This window comes from Lathyrus oleraceus, chromosome 5 (genome assembly GCF_024323335.1).
Source record: "Lathyrus oleraceus cultivar Zhongwan6 chromosome 5, CAAS_Psat_ZW6_1.0, whole genome shotgun sequence".
NCBI classification, from domain to species: domain Eukaryota; kingdom Viridiplantae; phylum Streptophyta; class Magnoliopsida; order Fabales; family Fabaceae; genus Lathyrus; species Lathyrus oleraceus.
Window position 1 is genome coordinate 533,111,804 of NC_066583.1, and position 20,735 is coordinate 533,132,538.

Below are 20,735 nucleotides of genomic sequence, written 5' to 3' on the forward strand. Positions count from 1 at the left end.
TGGGTGGTCTATTTGAGTGTCCTATATCCTTGTCCATGGTACTAGAAAGTAACTTCCCTAGATCTCACCCAGAAATTAACAGGTAGGGTGCCTGCTCTGATGCCAATTGAAATTCTAGTTATCAGACTTTCGATGTCACACGGGTTGTTATGACATCCAATTCAACACAGACAAGAATTATGCAGAACTTAAAAGTAAGTGCAGTAAATAACACAAGTAATTGTTTACCCAGTTCAGTCCAACATGACCTACGTCTGGGGGCTACCAAGCAAGGGAGGAAATCCACTATTAGTAGTATTAATTCAAAGCTAAACTCCCCCGTTTACAACTCTTCACTTAATCCCTACCCAATGCAATTTCAATCTTACACTAAGATCAGAGTTCCTACTCACTCCCCCTCAATCACCTCAGTGATTACTACCTTTAATCAATATTAAAGACAATTATGAAGTCATACTTCAAACAACTCTTGATTGTGCTTAACAGCTTTAATCAAGATACACAGCACTCACGCTTAAAAGCTTAGAGTGACATAACACTTACAACTCAATGAACACCCTATACCAATGCAATCATCTACGTGATAATAGCTTGGCTTACAAGATACGTCTAATACAAGACACAAAAATACAGCAGTGAAGTATGATGAACACACTAAATCTTCACGCCTAAAATCCCCAGTTCTGAATGAAGGATTGCCATCCTTTTATATTGCAGCACTTGGGCCTTATACTTGTATTCTCCTGAATTTAAGGTCACGCGAGTTCCCCTAAATTCCACATCTAGGTTACTAACAAATAGGCTATTTGTTAGGTTCATTAAATGTAGCTTGGTTGTTGGTTTCCTGGATTTTCTCTCAGCTGTTGAATCCCTGAAGAATAGCCTGAGAAAACTGCTGAAATAGAAAAACTAAACAACCTACAATATAGCATATGCTGTCAGGATCGAATGTCACAACATTCAGTTTGACATCTAAATCAAGGACCATATGCTAAGTCTGTTTTTCCTGAAAATAGACTGTACAAATTTGCTGAACTGTACAGGACCAATCTGTCCATACCTCAGTATCAGCGTACATTTATAAATGTCAAAACATCCAATTTTTCCATTCACACATAGAGACTTACATCATGTCTGTTATCCTCTTGATAAGCAGACTGACAACAAATACTGAGTTATAGTAGAACATCACATATTCTACTCCTCAGTATCTGCTGACAGGGATGAATGTCATAACATCCAGTTTGACATTCAATAAATCCTGTATTAGCTAATCCTGCAGAACACTACTCAGAATGTCATGACATCAGCCAAGACATCAGAGTACAGCTAGATATTCTAACATACAATGCAGTCAAACAAACATCTCCACAGCATGTCATGACATCAGTCAAGACATTAGAATCCAGCTAGTGTTTTACCATACAATGCAGCCAATTAAACACCTACACCCTCCCCAAGAGCCATTCCATCAGGGCACTCAGTCATCATCCGTGAATCACGACCAGTGGGCATGGGTACAAATTGATCTCGGTGACCTTAGGAGAAAGCAATCAAGACAAGGTATCAAGAAGGCTCGACAAGGGGCCGTTTTAGATGAGATGAACCTGATGATGCGACAGTTGATGTTGCACTTTCCGCCCCAGCCTCCTCAATAAGGCACTATGAGTGACCCTCCTTCTATATTGTTCTAAAACATTTAGGCCAATGTTTAATTCAACTGCGGGGAAGGTTTTATTATTCTTTTTGTTTTATGTTTTTTATTTTATTTTATTATTTCCCATTTTTTACTGTTTTACATTTGGTTTGTTTTTACTGTTGGGTATCATTTGCTGCATGTATTTCAGGTTCTTGGTGTTATTGTTGGATTAGGTGATGACCATTAGTGGTAGTGGATGAAATAAGCACTCCACGTAATATTTCTTATTGTGAAGGGTCTTCCCAAAAAGTTGATACTGTTGAAGAAAAGATTGGACGCAACTTCTCAAGCTCGACTAACGTAGGTTCCATGTGCATGCTGGGTTGAATAAGAAGCTGCATCATACTAGAAGTACTGGGGATTCTGTCAAGCTTTACCTAACATGGTGAGTGTATAAAAAGCCAAACACATTTATCATCATGAGCGAGATTAAGGTATGTCTTTATCACTCTGAGTTTGCGTAAGTTCTCTTGGAATATCACTGCATATATACACACACTGAGGCACGTTATTTGAATAATAGCCCAAAGCCTTTCTAGCCATCCCTTTAGTATTGTCCCATGTTAACCCCGTTTGAGCATGTACCCTTTATTTGTTTATATAACCACATGAATGTAACCCGCGACCCAAACACTTCCTTACCCTGTTCAGAGTCAATGTTATGTCTTTAGGCTGTGTTAAATTCTAAGTTTGGGGTAACCCCATAAGTATCTAAAAGTAAGGTGAGTGCAGAAAAAAATTAAGAAAAACGACCATAGAAACAAAAAAGAAAAAAAAATACTTTGAAGGTACGAGAAAAGCACTCGCCGAATGAGAAACACTCAGTTGAAAAAAAAAAGAGAAGACAAAATCAAAGAAAAAAAAGAGAACTGAGCAATACAAACTGAAAAAGAAAATAGTTGGAAATGAGATGTAGAACAAACACAGTGAAAAGAATAATGACATTGACTTTGAACCCAAACCACTTGTTTTCCCTTTTGTTTGTATTTACCCCACCGTAACCCAAGCCCCATTACAATCCAAAAGACCTCAAAAAGTGTGTGTTGTGTGTAGTTGATACGAAAGGAGAAACTATTCAAATTTATGAGTTGATATTGCATATTCTGAAATGTGAGTGTAAACACTTTAACCCGAAGAGACTTGGTGAGTGTGATATAAGCTGACAGGTGAAGAGGTACGTTAATGTGGAAGTGCAGCGGAAAAATCATTAGGAAAAGCAGGGACTATGAAAGGGAGAATGAAGATGTTGGAGAAATATCCCAACAGTATTGCGGTAAGAACTCAATTTTGGGAAGTGACACACTTTGTCGTGTAGAACATTACTTGAGGACAAGCAATGAGTTAAATTTGGGATTATGACCGGTCACCATTTTCACTATATTTTCATTACTTATTCGACAAGAAACCAAGGATTCTGGAATACTTTGTGCGCATTATGGTACCTTTTGAGTTAGTTTTCATTTCCGTAAGTTATTTAAGTATTTTATCAATTTTTAGTTTTATTTTGTGTTTTCAGGATTTTATGCTTTGGTTGTCTGTGTTTATGCCCTCTAGGTCCATGTAGAAGATCCAACGGACTCAATGCAAGAAAGTGGAAGGGTTCAGCGTTAAAGGAAAGGAGATTTTTCAGTATAGGAGGCCTGACATGGCCACCCGTGTCAGTAGGAAGGAAAATTAAGAACAAGAAGTAGCCAAGACAGGGGCCTGACACAACCACCCGTGTCAGATCACCTGGGACGTGTTAGGAGAGATGGATAAGGCAGGGAGCTGACACAGGCCGTGTCAGCCCAGACACAAAACTTCCAATTTTTGGGCTTTTTACCCGGGCTTGAGCAGCAGGAACGTTTTGGGGATTTCCAACCATTGCCAAGGTTTTTTTCACTATTTTAGGATAGTTTCTACGAGAGAAGAAAACACTTTGGAAAGAGAAGAACACTAAGTATAGAGAATTGTCAGACGATCGAGAATTACAAAGATCAAGGAATTCGGAGAGCGGGAGATTTTCATAAGTGGAAGCAATTGAAGATCCAAGTCATCCAATTACTTGTAATGTGTATTGTTTTATCTTGAATATGTTTTGAACAATATGAGTAGCTAAGCCCCCAAATGCTAAGGGTGTCCTTGATTTAGATCTATAATGGCTTTGAGTTTACGATTGCATTGATAATATTATTTTTATGGTAATCTTTTGATGTGTTTAAGGCTTTCTCTTTTTGACCAATCAAGATTGTTGTATGGTTATCAATTAGGTTGGATCGCCATTGGTAAGGTTTTCATAAGATTGCTCTGTAATAGATATCACCTAGGACTAGGGATACCCTGTATGAACCACAACATTCTTTATATAATAAGGCTTAATTTCACCGATAATTTCCTATGAACATAGAAATTAGGGTTGAATGATTAAAGGTTTTCTCACCAAGGGCTTAGGAGAAAATACCCTTGAGAATTGGTAGTAATTGATATTTGTTGATGCAATAGTGACTCAGAATTGTTACATGGGAAAATTATACACCTTCCCTGGCATTTTTCCTCTTCCCTTGCAAACCATTATTTTTCAGTATTATTTTATTTGCCTTTACTTTATAAGTTTGAATTCAAAAACTCTAACACTAGTTTTTATTTAATTGACGATGATTTGAACTCGATATTCACTTGCAGTCCTTGAGATCGTCATTTGGGGAATTTCCCATTTATTACTACAAAAGGCAAAATACTACACTTGCTATTTTTTTGATCAAATGATATAATAAATTCTTCCATAGAAGAATTATATGCTGAATTCATAATACATTTCAGGAGGGCGTGTGTTATATATCCACATTTCCTTAAATATATTGAGGGAACTGTTTTAGACTAGGTCAAAGAGGACATTGTTTATGTAACACCCCAATTTTTGATTTATTGAAATTATATGATTTATTAACATTTTTGTGTATTTATTTGATTATTTGGTTAATATTAATTAAATAAATAAAGATGATGGATGGGTGTGACATTGAGGTGCGAGTGTGGAGAGTAATTAGAGGCTAGTAGAGTTTGAGTAAATTATTAGTGTTGTTTTAATAATTAAAATAATAATATTTTATTAGATTTGTTTAATTTAATAGAAAATAGAGAGTTTGGGGGGCAAAACATGATTTATGGAGAATAAAAGAGAGGAGGGAGTAAGAGGAATAAGAGTTGGGCCAGAATTAGAATTTTAATATTATTTACCATAATGATATGAATTAGAGCATAACCTAGTTTATTGGAGTTTTGTCATAATGCATAATCAGAATTTGGAGAATAAAGAGGAGGCTAGAGAAGGTGCAAGAGAAGACTTAGAACTTGGAGAAATTTAGATAATTAAAATCAAAATTTTTGCACTTTTGCTAGGATAACCAGGTAAGGGAAAGAACTATCTCAATAATGGGTATATGCATGAGGGATAGAATTGAGAAGCCCTTAACCTCCAATATGGATTTGGGAGTTTTACATAATTCTGTTATTTGTAATTGAGTTGTTGTATGTGATGATGATTGGTGATGAAATTCGTATGCTATGATGTGTGACAAATTCTTTTTTAAGGAGTTAACATGTATTTACCGTTGTTGTTATTTTGAAGATTTTGAAAATAATATGATTTTATGAAAACCATGAATTAAAAGGGTTAATTTGATGCAAGTGGATGTTATTCATGAATATATAATATATAGGTAACATTTTATGGTCGGTTTTGTATGTTTGGGATGAGAAATAGGAGTTTTGCAGTGAACTCCATTAAAGAAGACAAAATTTTGCAGGTTTCGGGATGCTGACGGGCGTCACGCTGGTGACAAGTAACCCTTCATACCGCTCAAGCTTGTATTCAAGTCAGTTGTCACATGAGTGACGTTCTACAGAGTTGAGGTCAGTGACAAGTATCACGATCATGACGGGTAACCGATTATGAGTCTGTAGTAAGCATATGTTTGTTTTTATGATGTTAAATTACAGATTTTGATTCTTACGACTTTTGTGGATGTTTGGAGTACTGTTATGCTCAGTTAATTATGTTTAAATGATGTGTTAGCATGACTCACTACTACAGAAAACACATATAATGACGGTTACGAAACACATATAATGACGATTTCACGTTTGTTGTTAGGTAGTGTGTGATTGTATGTATGTTGGTTTCCATAACATGCGGGTGATCATGGTTATAAGTTAGGTAGTGCGCTACTTATAACAACGAGTAAAGAAAATAACTATTGTGAAATCATTTATAGGTCATGGGTTTGAATCTCTACAACGACATTCGTGGGTTTTATTATTCTGATAGCGCTCTACTTATAACAACGCTTGAATTAAAAACTATTATGATATTATTTGTTTTTTAAATATATATATATATTTCAATTTTACAGTATTCTCAAATTTTTAACCTGAATATTTCTGAGTCATATCAGACCAAAAATATTAATTCACCCATTTGTGAATTGAATTAGATCAAACATTATATTACATCAATGACGCAATTCCATTAGAAACCAAAAAATGTATATTACATCAAAACCAACATGGCATGAAATAGTTTACAATGTACACATCATTACATCAAATAATACTATCTTGTTGTCATATCTCTTGGTGTTTTGACTTTAAACACCTACAATTTCAAATAAAAACAGTTGCTAGAAAATAACACCATTTGAAATTATAACATACAATAAATTATGAATGAAGAATATAAAATAATTACTTGTTAATTTTCCCGTATGCCTTCTTGATGATCATTACGAATAACATGTACATCATCTCTATCAACTTATTCATATGAAGTAGGCACTTGTGTTGCATAAGAAGGAGTGGAAGGAATATCAAAACTTTCATCATCGCTTTGAGAAATGTGTATCCTTTGAGAACAATTGACCATCTCCTTGATAATTCTGCAGGTGTCACATAAAAAACTTATTTTGCTTGAGTAGCCATGATGAATGGTTCGGTGTTATAAGTTGTCATGCCAATGTCACGTGTGAATTCTAACTCATCAGTTTGTACATCATTGTTATTGGGAATCCACTTACATTTAAATAAAGGAGCTTTAAAAATAACATAATCAATCTCCAAAATATCCTCAATGCTACCATAAAATGTGGTGGTTTCCAAAATAGGATTCTTATCTTACGAACTAGAGAAATACATGGATTCAGCCTCAACCATAACCCTACTATTTTGCATTGTGCTACGGTCATCTTTTGCTTTTACATAAAATGAATAATTAGAAATTTCGTATGTTGTCCAAGTTATCAAAGTAAATTTTGGCATGTACGACAACCATTTATTTGTCTCAGATGCACCATCATCATTAGAAATCCTCTTATTAAACCAACTTATGAATTCCTTGTTATGCCATGTCAACAACCACTTGTCATTCATTAGAGATATTTTTTCTTTATAAATGTTTTGTGATTAGCTATGTAAGGTTCAACTACATTAAGATTATTCAATATATATAAATGTGCTTCAAGTACTACATCCCGATCCATTGACTTAATATTTAAACATCCTCATTAAAAGCCTTCAGTAATCTATGATAAGGATGATTGGGTTTTATAAATTTCCGATACTCAATGTAAACGGTCTTTTTTTCAAACTCATGCTGGTGAAAACATGTATTATATTCACATATAGGACACGCTTTATGTCCTTTGACACTATATCCATCCAAATTACCATATGTAAGAAAGTCGTTGATTATGGAAAATAACGTTGCATGCATCTCAAACTTTTCAACATAATATGCATCATAAATGTCAACACCTTTATCACCCAAAAGATTTAAATCCTCAATTAATGGGCTTAGATAAACATCTATGTCGTTTCCAGGTTGTCTTGGTCTAGAAATCATCATACTTAACACCATATGCTTGCGCTTCATGCTCAACCAAGAAGATATGTTGTAAATCGTGAGAAGAACAGGCTAGTAAGAATGGTTAGTACTCAGATTACCAAAGAGGTTCATTCCATTTGTGGCAAGCCCAAGCTTATGGTTTATTGGCTCAAGGCCAAAATCCAGAAACAATAAATCAATTTTCTTCTATTGCAAAGAATCAACTACATGGCGAATATTTCTATCACATTTTATTTCATCTGCATGCCATTTAATATTCTTTGCATCATTCACATTAGCAAAAAGTATCTTTAAAATTTAAATTATTGGCAAGTACCATAACACTTTAGCAGGAGGACACTTCTTACTAACACTGTCATTGTCATCACCATTGTCGTTCTTCAACTTGTAGTGCGACTCACCATATTTTGGACATTGATCCAAATTTTCATACTCTTTCCTGTATAATATGCAATCATTAGGGTATGCATGTATTTTGACATACTTCAAACCCATTGGACACAATATCTTTTTGGCCTCATAATAACGATCCAACAAATTGTTATCTTATGGTAGCATTTGTTTCAAAAAAATCAAGCAATTATGTGAAACTTTTATCCGACCACCCACCTTTTTCCTTTAGATTAAACAATTTTAACAATGCAGGCAATCGTGTAAAACTGGTGCACCCCTTATATAAAGGCACATCTTTTTCACTATATAAAGTATCGTAACTATGGGCTTTTCATATAAGATGATTATCCAATATCATAGATCATATCTTCTAGTCAATCATCCATATCTTCATCCTCTTCATTCATTTGTGACATCGCATTTCAATTATTTCTAGTGGCAAATATGTAACATATCCATGGGAGGGTACGCGATTTATATCGGTGTTCCGATTCATGTGGATATGTGACTTATCCTAGCGACTTGAATGAAGAATATGTGATTTATCACAATATTTAACTCAAGGATATTCAATGATTCCTGATGCTCCTAGTAGAGCAATATATGATCTATTATGATATTCTCAATGATGGACATGTGATTTATTCATGGGAGGATATGTGATTTATCTTGGTAATCTGGTCATACGAATATGTGATTTATTCATTGATTCAGTCATATGTCATATGATTTGACCTAGTACCCATAACAAAAATATGTCGTCTATCATAGTGAGTCAGTAAAGGGAATATGATTTGTTCGGGTCTAGCCAATAGAGGAATATGTGATTTACTATGATACTCTGATTTGTGGGTATGGTGATTTATCATGTAATCATGTCAAGTTCATAAGTACTAGATTGTTGATATTAGGATGTGGATGAAAGATGACCTTGAAGAGATATGAGATTTTCCTATTAGTTGATTTTGGGACACGAGAGAATACCATGATGGGTAGTGATAGATTATATGGTTTAGTTCAGGAATCCACTGAGAATAATGTCTCACCCCACATTATTCTATTAATTTTTTCTTCAGATGGGCAGGTGCATGGGTTAGATTTGCAGCAAGAGACTTTACATTGAAGATCTGTTGGATCGTATTTCTGTCGCGATTAAAATTTATGTATGAAAGACGACGTATCTATTAGACTTGCTGTATTGAAAAAAAATTAGTCCAGTTCCATACTATAATTTCTAATTTAGAGTCTGTTTGTTTTAGCTTTTTATTAAAATGATTTTTCTAGTGTAACATAATTTTGTGTGAAAGAAATTTATAAAGAAACTTTTCATTAAGACTTCAAATTAAAATTTTATTTGAATAGTTATTCTTAAAATATTATTTTAGATATTTCATCATTTTATTGAAACTTTTTTTGAATATCAAAATTTCAAAAAATCACTTGATTTATCAAATAGTTTTTCATAAAGTTCATTTTTGAAATACATCTTTTTAAAAAATTACGATTTCGACTATGTTTTAAACTTCAATAATGTATGTTTATATTATAAGATGTTTAAATTAGTCTTTTAATTAAAAAAAAAAGATATAAAAAAAATTGTAATATTTTAAAAAACAGTTTTACAAAATCCATTTTTAAAAATATAAAAAAAAAATTAAATTAAAACAAACATCCCTTATTCTGTATCAATAGTTAATAATGTGACTGTTATTCTAAACTTGTAATTACAGTATTAGTATTACATGTAATTCAAAACTCAAAAATCTATTACATTCATGATCAGAGTTACCGGTGTAATTGTTTTCTATACAAGTATTGTTGGTTCTTTAACGTCTATCTTTTAGATAAACATCTTTAAGAAAAGTATATACATCTTTGAGAGAAGCATATTTAAATAAACTCACATTTTTAAGAGATGCATATTTAAATGTTATTTTTGTCAATAATAATATAAATTTTAATATTACTTATGCTTTGGAGATATTAAAAAGTTTAAAGGGTAAAGATACTGGGAAGTGTAACTAACGAACATATAATAATAACGAAGAAGAAAAGACAACTACATGAGATATTTTTAGAATCATTTCATTAATAAGTCTTTTACAAAAGTGGTCACTAAGCAAAAAAGAAGAAGCATAAGACAAGTTGGTTATAAACCCTTTCAAGGGTTAGAAAAGATGGAGGAAGGAAAGTTATCCAAAAATCACCATGGGATTTTGTGTGGTACGATGAAGAGAAAGATGAAAGATCTAAGAGATGCCAGCTTCAAGTATCGGAGGAGAGAGTAATGAAGCAGCTCATAGTATTGCTAGGGTTTCAGTTGACTTGGGCTAGGGTAGGTTAGATATTGGACTCCAGGCCCAAATTGTTATACATAATGTAAATCCAATTTTTTGGGGGACTTCTTAATGCATCATATATGTTTCTTACGCAGTACGTGAATTTTTTAAAGTGTTCTTAATTTTCGATGATGCATCTCTAGAAGTATCAAATTCTGATTAAACGTTAAAATATTCTGGAGATGCATCTCCGTAACAATTTAAAATGTATACCATGGATCACACTCAGAAGACATTCTACAATTTAAAATATTCTAGAGATGTATCTCCGTTTATTTTACGGAGATACATCTTCGTAACTTATCATAATAGAATTGTTCATGATATGTTTTGTTTATGTTTTCTCATATGAAGATTTAAACCATACAAGTGATATGCAAAAAATGTCGTACATAAGTATAGATGGTCCAAAAATGTCATATATAAATAAAAGACCAATAAATGTCAAAAAAGTCGAGAACAACGATAAAGTAGAATGATGTCAAAATAAAATACAATCCATAGTAGTACTATTACTGATATATACTAATGCACTATTGTGTATGTCTGACTACGTCGCATTTGCCTCCTCTTCCAGCTCTACCTCCTCGACCATCAATCCATCAATCCTCTGGCGTTGTCTTTGGTACATCAATGCCCCCTGTGCCTCTGTCATGATGGCATCTAGGACCTGCCTCACATCAGACCCATCGGAAAAGATACCTCTGTCAATGCTTGCCTGCGTAATCTCCATAATACGGTGACATCTAAGCGAGGCATCCTCAACATAATCTAACTATGTCTGGTCGTCCTCTAATATCTCCTAATGAGATGGTCTAGATGGGACTCCTGGAGCAGCATACACCATGTACGGATGTGACATCCTGAAAAACCATATGATATACCCTTCGACGTAGCTCCAGTCATTCACGACTATGATACTATGTGCCTCCTCTGGCATCAGATGACTCTCATAATCATCAAACATGTCATCTACCTGTATATGTGTCAAAGTAGGAGGAACAAAGATAACATGGTATCTATGAATGGTCTGAGTGTAGTCAAACTGCCACATGACGCACTCAGGCAGATGAGGAGCAGTGAGACATAATTTGCAGGCCAACCATCAAGAGTATAGCATTATCTCGTCAAATGGTTGCATCTGACTATGATCGACATAGCTGTTGAAGTGCATTTCCCCGACAACCAAATAGTCAAGATACATTTTGAAAGGCTCAATCGCTTGGTTCCTTATAAGCGGGGAAAAAACAGTAGCACACAGCATATCCTCAGTGTAAATCTTAACACTCACCCTATTGGAGATGCGCGGGAAATATTGGAGGATCCAAGCCTGAAAGGAAAAGTTTGGATCACGCGAATAAATCAATAATGACTTTGCAAAGATTAAATGAAAATGACAAAGAAACATTAAAATACCAATAATTATTATCGTCAATAGTGTGACGATGCTTGTGACCTACTTCGTCTTCCATATACAACTCTCTCTCAACTTCGACTACAAGTAAACCAAACAAGTGGGCCCCCAACTGTACTCATGGATCCGCTCGAAATCGAGGAAGTACCGTAGGTAGACGACATCTGTATAAGTGGCACTCATGTCCAAAAAAATGGCAGTGCCAACCAAATATAGCATGTATGCTCTCATAGCATGCGCTATGTGGAGCCCCACCTGCTCGTCATCACTTGTGGCCTGATATGCTTTATGTACCTCATATGTATATATCTTCTTCAGGTATTCAAACCTAGCATGAGCACCCCTGATCCTATCCAACTCCTCATTCGCCTCCCCTGGGTTAGCCCATAGATAGTCTACCACCTTATGATGTGTCTCGTCTTTGGTAATCCTTCCATGATCTAGGAGTCTCCCCCCAATCGGAAGATATTACAAATACGATACATCGTCGAGTGTGATAGTCATCTCACCAAGCGGGAGATGAAATGACGAGGTCTCTGAGTGTCATCTATCCACGAATGCATTAAGCATCCTGTGGTTTACCGTAGTATAACCGGTCATGCACAAGTCCTTCAGGCCAAATGAGGAGAAAACCCCCTAAAATCAATCATCATTCGAATAAGGCAAGTCAATAATCTTTCGCATGTGGTTAATAAACTTCTACGGATCACGCTTATAAAAAAAATCAATGTCAGACATTTGTCAATTAAAATTAACGTAAATAAAAAAAGAATGAATTCAACTAATGCTACCTCTCCTTCCCAGATATGTCTGGCAATATGGTCTAGGTACAGAGGCAGTAATGACAAATCAAAAAGGTCTCCTCCAAATGCCTTTGGCTTAGCACCCGCAACCACTAGAGGTGGCACTGGATCAACAACATCAGGAGTAAGAGGTGGCACAAACTTAGAAGCATATACATTAGGAGGTGGCACTGGTGAATCGGGTACCTGGTGCCTGCGGAACGATGGAGTGAGTGATGCGTCAGATGGTAAATCATGTCTCCTACGGGAAGAAGAAGATGGAGTGACATGAGGGGTAGCACGGCCCCCATAAGTATATGGTTCTGCATGACCAGAGGGACTAGAAGCCTCTGAAACCTATTAACTTTTCTTCCACTGCACTAATGTGTTCTGAGCAACCCTTTCGTGCCTCGGTCTATCGTGTCTATCATTCATTATGCCTGTAAGTTAAAGTAAAGCAGAAAACTAGTGAGGCAAACAACACCACAAGCAAGAATTTTTTTTAAAAAAATTACTGAGAAAATTCCACTAGAATCTAGGAAACTAAAACGCTGAAAAATTCTGGAGATGCATCTCTGGAATTTTATGCAACTCAGAAGCTGCGTTAATGGCGTCAATGTACCCCATGAAGTCCCAAAAAACATATTTTGATCATCCTTTTTAGCCAATCAACGTCTAATACACTATGTCTAAATTATCTTAAATGATATTTTTACTCATTTCTAATCTTAATCAACGATTTTTACTCATTTACACGGAAACTCAAAAAACATACGAAATTGATGTTTCTAATGTTGTTTCTGATGTTACAGATGTTGATTGAAGTTCCCTTGAGCCTTGTTGATTGAGTTTTGACTTGGTGTAGAGAAAAAAAAATTGAGAGAGTTTGAAGTTGAGTTTGAGTAAAATGAGAAATGGGGAAGGAGAAGGGTTTGACGCGATTTAACCTCTAAAATATTCTGGAGATGTATATCCAGAATATTTTAACGTCTTACTGAACTTTTTGGTCAAAGATATTATAGATTTTTGAATATAATTTAATAAGTCACTAAATAAAAATTAAATTGAATTTTTCCTTAGCATTTGACTGAATTTATTAGAGGTGAACAATCTGGGATCTTTGAATTAGTTAAATACTGATATTTTTTCACCAATCAAACAATATAATTTTATAATTCCACTTGATTTTATTTTAAAATAAATTAAAATTTTAAACCAATTTTAAATTAATAAATGAGAAAATAGAATATGTATCGTCAATATGGTATAATTATACAATATCAATCAGTGACGTGTATTACATCAAATCACATTTAAATTTTAAATTATTTTAATGATATGACAAATTTTTAAGTTATTATTACATCATAATATAAATTTATTTTACACTGATAATGCATATTAATTAAATTCAAAATAAATTATTTTATTTTTAACTCATTTTTTACAAATTTAAATTTTGACAAATTACACTAAATAACTCAAATTAATCAATAGATTAAATCTATTAAAAATGAAAATAAATTCTTGGTACTATGAATATATTTTGTAAGAGATATTAGAATCAACAAAATTTGATGTATTTGATTTTTTATTGTATTTGGTTTAATATATGAACGAAATACAATAATTTTTGTTGACTCAATTAACTTTTAAAAAAGGACCGGAGAAATTATATTTTATGTTAAAATTGAATGAATTTATTATTATTATTTACCAAATTAATGCATTAATTTATCATTAAAAATTAAAATTAAAAAAAATGAAATAATAAACTATTTCTTTTTGACTGAAAGAAACTATTAAGATTCATTTTTCCATAATTATTCTCATTTATCTCAATAAATAGTCCCTAGGTGTTTGTTGATTTTCATTGAAAACTGAAAACTGAAAACATGGCAACCCGTATCAATCATATGTATCTTTTTATTGTAATTGTGTGCATCGTTTCCGTTCTGACTCAAGGTATCCTTAAATTTACATGTTATTTTTTTACGTTCATTTAATTTAAATTTTGATGTAAAATAATTGATCGTATAATTGTATCTCTATCGAAGTATATAAACAAAAACAAAATCATTTTATGAGAATATTATTTTATTTTATGATTTTGCTATTGAAGTTGTCCATTGTTAAAACAGAAAATAATGTCTTTTAAATCGATGACAAATTTTTGGTTTTCTTTCGTTTAAACCCGTAATATAATATTGAAAACCATTTATAGTCAATGATACGATAATTCTATAATTTTTTTAAATAACTCTGGTATTAATTTTTATATAATTGTAGGCACATATAAAGTGGTTGGAACAAAAGAAAGATTAAATGACGCTCCTTCACCACAAGAATGTGACAAACGACCTGATTTGTGTCCAAATCATCCTCAAGAATGTATTCAGAGTTGTGCACAAAAGGGTATCACTTTCGGTAGCGCTTGTCAAGGAGCCCTATGTTGCTGCGGAATATAGCATATATATCTTTGTACAAATTTATGTACACATACTATCGTATGGATGCTATCAAATGAAAAAATAAATACATAAATTTCAGTTTCAGAATGCATCGTCCAACCACAAGTTTAAAATTATTTATAGGAGTGTTCATTGATGTGAGTTAACCCGTAAATCTATTGATTTAAGTTGAGCAAATTCATAAATTATTCGAACTCGCTTATTTATGGGTATATCCAACTTGATTCATAATAATCAGTATTAACATAATTTTTCCAAAATAATATATCTATTTAACATCAATACTATTACTACTAGACCATGAATTTAAATAATTCTAAGATTCAATATTATTTCTGATTTCATTTTATATAATTTTCACGTTACATATCTCACTAAAATAAAGTGTTTTGTGAAATTTTCTACTATTATCAAGTGGATGAATTTTATGGACATTATATAATATGTTTCATACAAGGTGGGTGTTATAAATAAGTGTAATTTTATCGAATTGTGTTATTATTTTTTTATAATTAAAAAAATTATTTAAAAAAATATTTTTTATTTGAAACACAACTCGCAAATTCAATCTAACCCAACTCATAAATGAATAGGTCGATTTTGATTGGTTTGATTTTGAAATTTTGGGTTGGACGATGAACTCAACTCATTAAAGTTTGAACGAATTAGATAACAGATTAGACCAAACAAAGTTCAATCCAACCCGTATTCATCGCTATCCAACACTAATGAAGGTTGACTCAGTTGGTAAGGAGTTGTCTCACATACTAAGAGGTTGTGAGTTTAACCTTTACAACCAATGTAAAATATCATTGGTGAGTAATATGTAATCAATCACTGGGATGTGTTTTTGATACTTGAGGTAGTACATTGTTTTATGATTGAAATGATCAGAAAAAATTTGATTAATCTTTTAAAATAGTGTTTTTAATTTTGCGCATCTCGATAAATGATGTCCACTAACCAAAAAGAGGAGTTTCTAAGTGTTTCATCGAAATTAGGTGCAAATAAAACTGAATTGGGGTGTAGAAGAACCATAAACTCCGACACACGGCATAAAATGCACCAAGGAGACTAACTGAGGTAAGTCCACTCGATTGACACCTTAAGGAAATTGATTGGAAGAGCTTGACGCACAAATTTTCAAATCAAATCCAAGCTAAATGCATGCTCCAAAGTAATCAAATCCCATAATTGATGATGAACGTTCAAAATCAAGAAAGACTCGATTAATCAATTCATTGGGGACTTTAACCAATCGATTGACACACTTAATTTGGAATAACTTCGATTTGATTTTCAATAAGGATAAGCCTCGTTGATTTCTTCCCAGAATACACTATCAAAATGTCAAAAGACGCATTTAATCAACCAGAAATACACTATCAACACTCATCTTCCAAACTAAAATACGATAATCAATCAAATTTATTCTGTTCTTTCATAGATGAAAGAAGATTAATTGGTCATAGGCCTCTTTCTTCCAAGACTATTTGGATACTAGCTGTAGAGCTCACTTTTCGAATACTCGTCTTATGTTATGGAACTATGACTCAATTCGCCTCACATCTTTCATAAAAAATTTGGATGAAAAAGGATTAATTGGGCGTAGGCCTCTTTCTTCCCCGAGTATTTGGATATTTGTTGTAGAGCTTGTTTTTTGAATGCTCGTCATCTACTTAAAAACCATTTCAACCAATTAAACCAATTTTTTCCACACTAGCATGACCGCAAAAATTTTCATAAATGAATAATGTTTTATACATTCTACCATGATTCAAACAAATGCTTATGTCTCTCATACGCGGCGATCATACAAGAAATGTTTAACTTCTAGAATGCGACATAAACATCTTTCGCTAAAATAAACCAACAAACAATCATTTTCTACAAATAACTACGTAGCTTTGAATTCCTCATCGCAGTAGAGGACGTAGAGTGATATTCAACGTCTCGTCAAGCACCTTATTAAAAAAACCGTTTTGATCTGCATTTTCTTTCAGCAATGAATAAATAAGAGTAAACACAAACATTTTTAAGCTAACACCTCACACAAAACTAACTAAATGATTCCCATTGAATACAACGGATGTGAAAGGTGCTAATATCTTCCCCTCGCATAACTGACTCCTGAACCCAATTCGAATCAAGTTAAAAGTGTGATTCGAGCTATAGGTTTTGAAAAGTTTTTGTTCGCCTCTGTTCAATTTGATTTTAGTTAGGATATATACATGATTCGGTTCATGCATATAAAATCTCAATTTTTCATGATTTTTAAAACACTTTAAGATTTTCCTTTCAACCTGACTAGAACCAACACCACATATGGTTTTCGTTCCACTAACTCAATCAATTGACTAAAAGTATCATGATCAAACTCAAATTCAAATAATTGAATTAGGAATACAAAAAAAAAATCAATTCGATGATGCCACTGCCTCCACCGCAACCTATTCAACCGCCATCGCCACCACCACCACCAAATCCGAAGCCGCAACCACAACCTATTCAACCTCCTCCTCCAGTTCAGGTCAATCAAAATCATGGCCTTCAACAGAGGAACAACCCTAGGTCATCCAATTAAGCTGATGTAGTTGTCGAGGGACAAAATAATGGGTCGAGGCAGAGTCGGCACAATGTCAACGAGCGGACTGGGCCGAGTCAGAGCAATGTCGACGAGAAGACTGAGCCTAAGCCTGCTGACACTGAAGCTAGAAGCTTTTAGATGGTGTGTCCTTAATGTCATGCAATGTTTGAGTATCCTAATGTTTATCAGGAGTGTACACTCCGGTGTCAGAATTGTAGGAATGGGCTTCATGCGGTGGTGGTACGGTCACCACCGGAGTTGAGTGAAAATGGTAGTTTGTTCTGTAGCTTTGGGCATATCCCTTTAGGGTTTAGTGGAAATTTTAAGGATATTAGTGGGTCATCTTCGGAATGAAACCCTATTTTTACTTTGTTTCCTTTCTCTATGAAAGATGGTTCTTCCAAGAATGGTTTTCAAAGAGAGCGTGTTGTTTATTACGATCATGATACGTGTGCAGCTTTCGCGGTGCTTTCTGATTGCGAATAAATTTAATGAGGATTTGCTAAAGATTTAATTAAGGATGCGATTTCTTAATTCATTTTGTTAACATATGTTTCATTAAGCATATGTGAATACAAAAAACTGATAAGAAAAGAAGAAGAATGAAAATCTTGTATTATTTTTCATTGAGATTAATGGCATACCAATGAGCCATTTATACATCAATTAGAGTAACGGTCAAGAGGACAAAGAGGAATGGGCCAGAAAACAGAATGGGCCAAAGATAAAAAAGGAAAGGAAAATAAGTTATGGGATTTTAACACCCCCCCTCAAACTGGAATGTATGTTATGTAGTCCAAGTTTGGTAATAAGGGTAGAGAAGGGGCCAAGATGCAGTGGCTTTGTGAAGATGTCGGCAACTTGTTGGGAGGATGAGATAGGCATGAGGTGGATGGTATGGTCTTGTACTTTGTCGCGAACGATGTGGCAATCCATTTCGATATGTTTGGTGCGTTCGTGGAAGACGGGATTGTTCGCGATATGAATGGCGGAGTTGTTGTCACAGAATATGTTAACCGGTTCTGCGTGATGAATGCTAAGGTCTTTGAGGAGAGATAACAGCCATTGTGCCTCACAGGTTGCGTTGGCTAGAGCACGGTACTCTGCTTCTGAAGAGGAACGGGATACGACAGTTTGTTTCTTGCTTTTCCAACAGATGAGGGAGCTGCCAAGGTAGAAACAGTAGCCAGTCGTGGATTTGCAAGTGTCAATGCAGGAGCCCCAATCAGAATCGATGAATCCAGTCAATTTTGTGGAGGAGTCAGTCTTGAAAAATAAGCCTTGTCCAGGAGTGGATTTGATGTAGCGCAGGATTCGTGTTGCTGCTTGATGGTGAGTGATGGAAGGCTTTGAGAGGAATTGAGATAATCTACAAATAGAAAAACTTATATCAGGCCTGGTGTGTGTTAAATATAGTAACTTACCAATCAAACTTCTGAAGGCTGTGGGATCAGGTAGCAATTCATCAGTGGTGGAATTTAATTTGTGTGTGGGATCCATAGGAGTGTTGGCAGGCTTGGCTGCTAAAAGGCCTGCAGAGTCAAGGAGATCAAGGCTATATTTTCTTTGGCACAGAAAAATGCCTTGTTGTGATCTAGCAATTTCAAAACCAAGAAAATATTTGATGTTGCCTAAATCTTTGATACTAAAAGTTATGTCCAGCAATTGTTTGATGTTAGTAATTTCCTGAATGTCAGAACCTGCAAGTAATAGATCATCCACATAGACAAGTATAATAGTATAGGAATCGTGGATAGATTTAGTAAATAAAGAATAATCAGCCTTGGATTGGGTGTAGCCTAAGTTGGAGAGGGTGTTAGTTAATTTAGAGTTCCATTGGCAGCTAGCTTGTTTAAGGCCATAGATAAATTTATTTAGTTTGCAAACAAGGTTGGTATGAGATGTTTTTAGGCCAGGTGGTATTTTCATGTAAACTTCTTCAGTTAGGTCTCCATGAAGGAAGGCCGTGTTTGTATCAAGTTGGTGGATGTGCCAGTTTTTAGAGGCAGCAAGGGACAGGATAAGTCTAATTGTTGTCATTTTGACAACAGGACTGAAAGTTTCCAAATAATCAATCCCTTCTGTTTGTGTGAAACCTTTAGCAACTAAACGTGCTTTGTATCTTTCTATGGTGCCGTTGGCAAGAAATTTAATCTTAAATATCCATTTACAGCCAATAGGTTTTTTGTTGGGAGGTAGAGGGACTAAATCCCATGTGTTAGTGACAATAAGGGAGGATAACTCATTATTGATGGCTTGCAGCCAGTTAGGGTCAGTGATGGCCTTAGTATAACTAGTAGGCTCACTAATAGTAGATAATTTAACACTAAATAGTTTGTGTGAAGCAGATAAGTTTGTATAAGAAAGAAAATTTTGAATCGGATATAAGGTTGTACCTGTGTGATCAGTGGGGTCAGAAGAATTACCTTGAATGAGGGAACAGTGGTAGTCTTATAGGTAATTAGGTGGTTTGGATATTCTGTTAGTTTTTCTAACAGTTTTAGTAGGAGGTGGTTGAGGGGAGAAGGTTTGTTGAGGTGTGGCAGTGGGCTGTTGAGAAGGTGTATTGGTATGAGGGGTACAAGCAGGTGAGGGATCTATGATGTTGGAAGTGGAAAAAGGTGGGTAGTAGTCATAGTAAAAGTTATCATTGGAAGGTTGTATGGTAGGGGCATTGTTGGTGGGAGTATGAGTGGTAGTATGAGCATAGGGGAAGATGTGCTCAAAGAAGGTAGTGTCTCTAGAGACAAATTTTTTCTTAGAGGTTAAGTCAAAAAGTATATCACCCTTAGTGTGAGTTTTATGTCCTAGAAAGAGGCATTTTTTGCTCCTAGTATCTAGTTTTGTGGTTTTATTTTTTGAAATAGCAGCATACACAAGACAACCAAAAACTTTGAGATTATTGTAGTTAGGTATTTGATTATATAATATAGAGAAAGGAGATTTATGTTTTAGAAACTTGGAGGGTAGTCTGTTTATCAAAAAAGTGGCATGTTCAAGGGCATGAGCCCAAAACATTTTGGGTAGTTGAGCTTGAAACAAAATGGATCTGGTTACACAAAGGAGGTGTTGATGCTTCCTTTCAACTATCCCATTTTGTTGGGGGGTATCAATACAAGAGGTCTGATGAATGATGCCCTGTTTTTGATAAAAATCTTTGAGTATAAACTCA

General features: G+C 34.4%; 1 long non-coding RNA gene across 1 annotated transcript; it reads left to right on the forward strand.

The window, feature by feature from the left end:
- The first annotated feature begins 14,356 nt into the window (after positions 1–14,356).
- Positions 14,357–15,063, forward strand: LOC127086141 (uncharacterized). Its single transcript, XR_007789411.1, has 2 exons — positions 14,357–14,470; positions 14,795–15,063. It is a non-coding gene; the product is annotated as an uncharacterized LOC127086141 (long non-coding RNA).
- Positions 15,064–20,735: the final 5,672 nt, after the last annotated feature.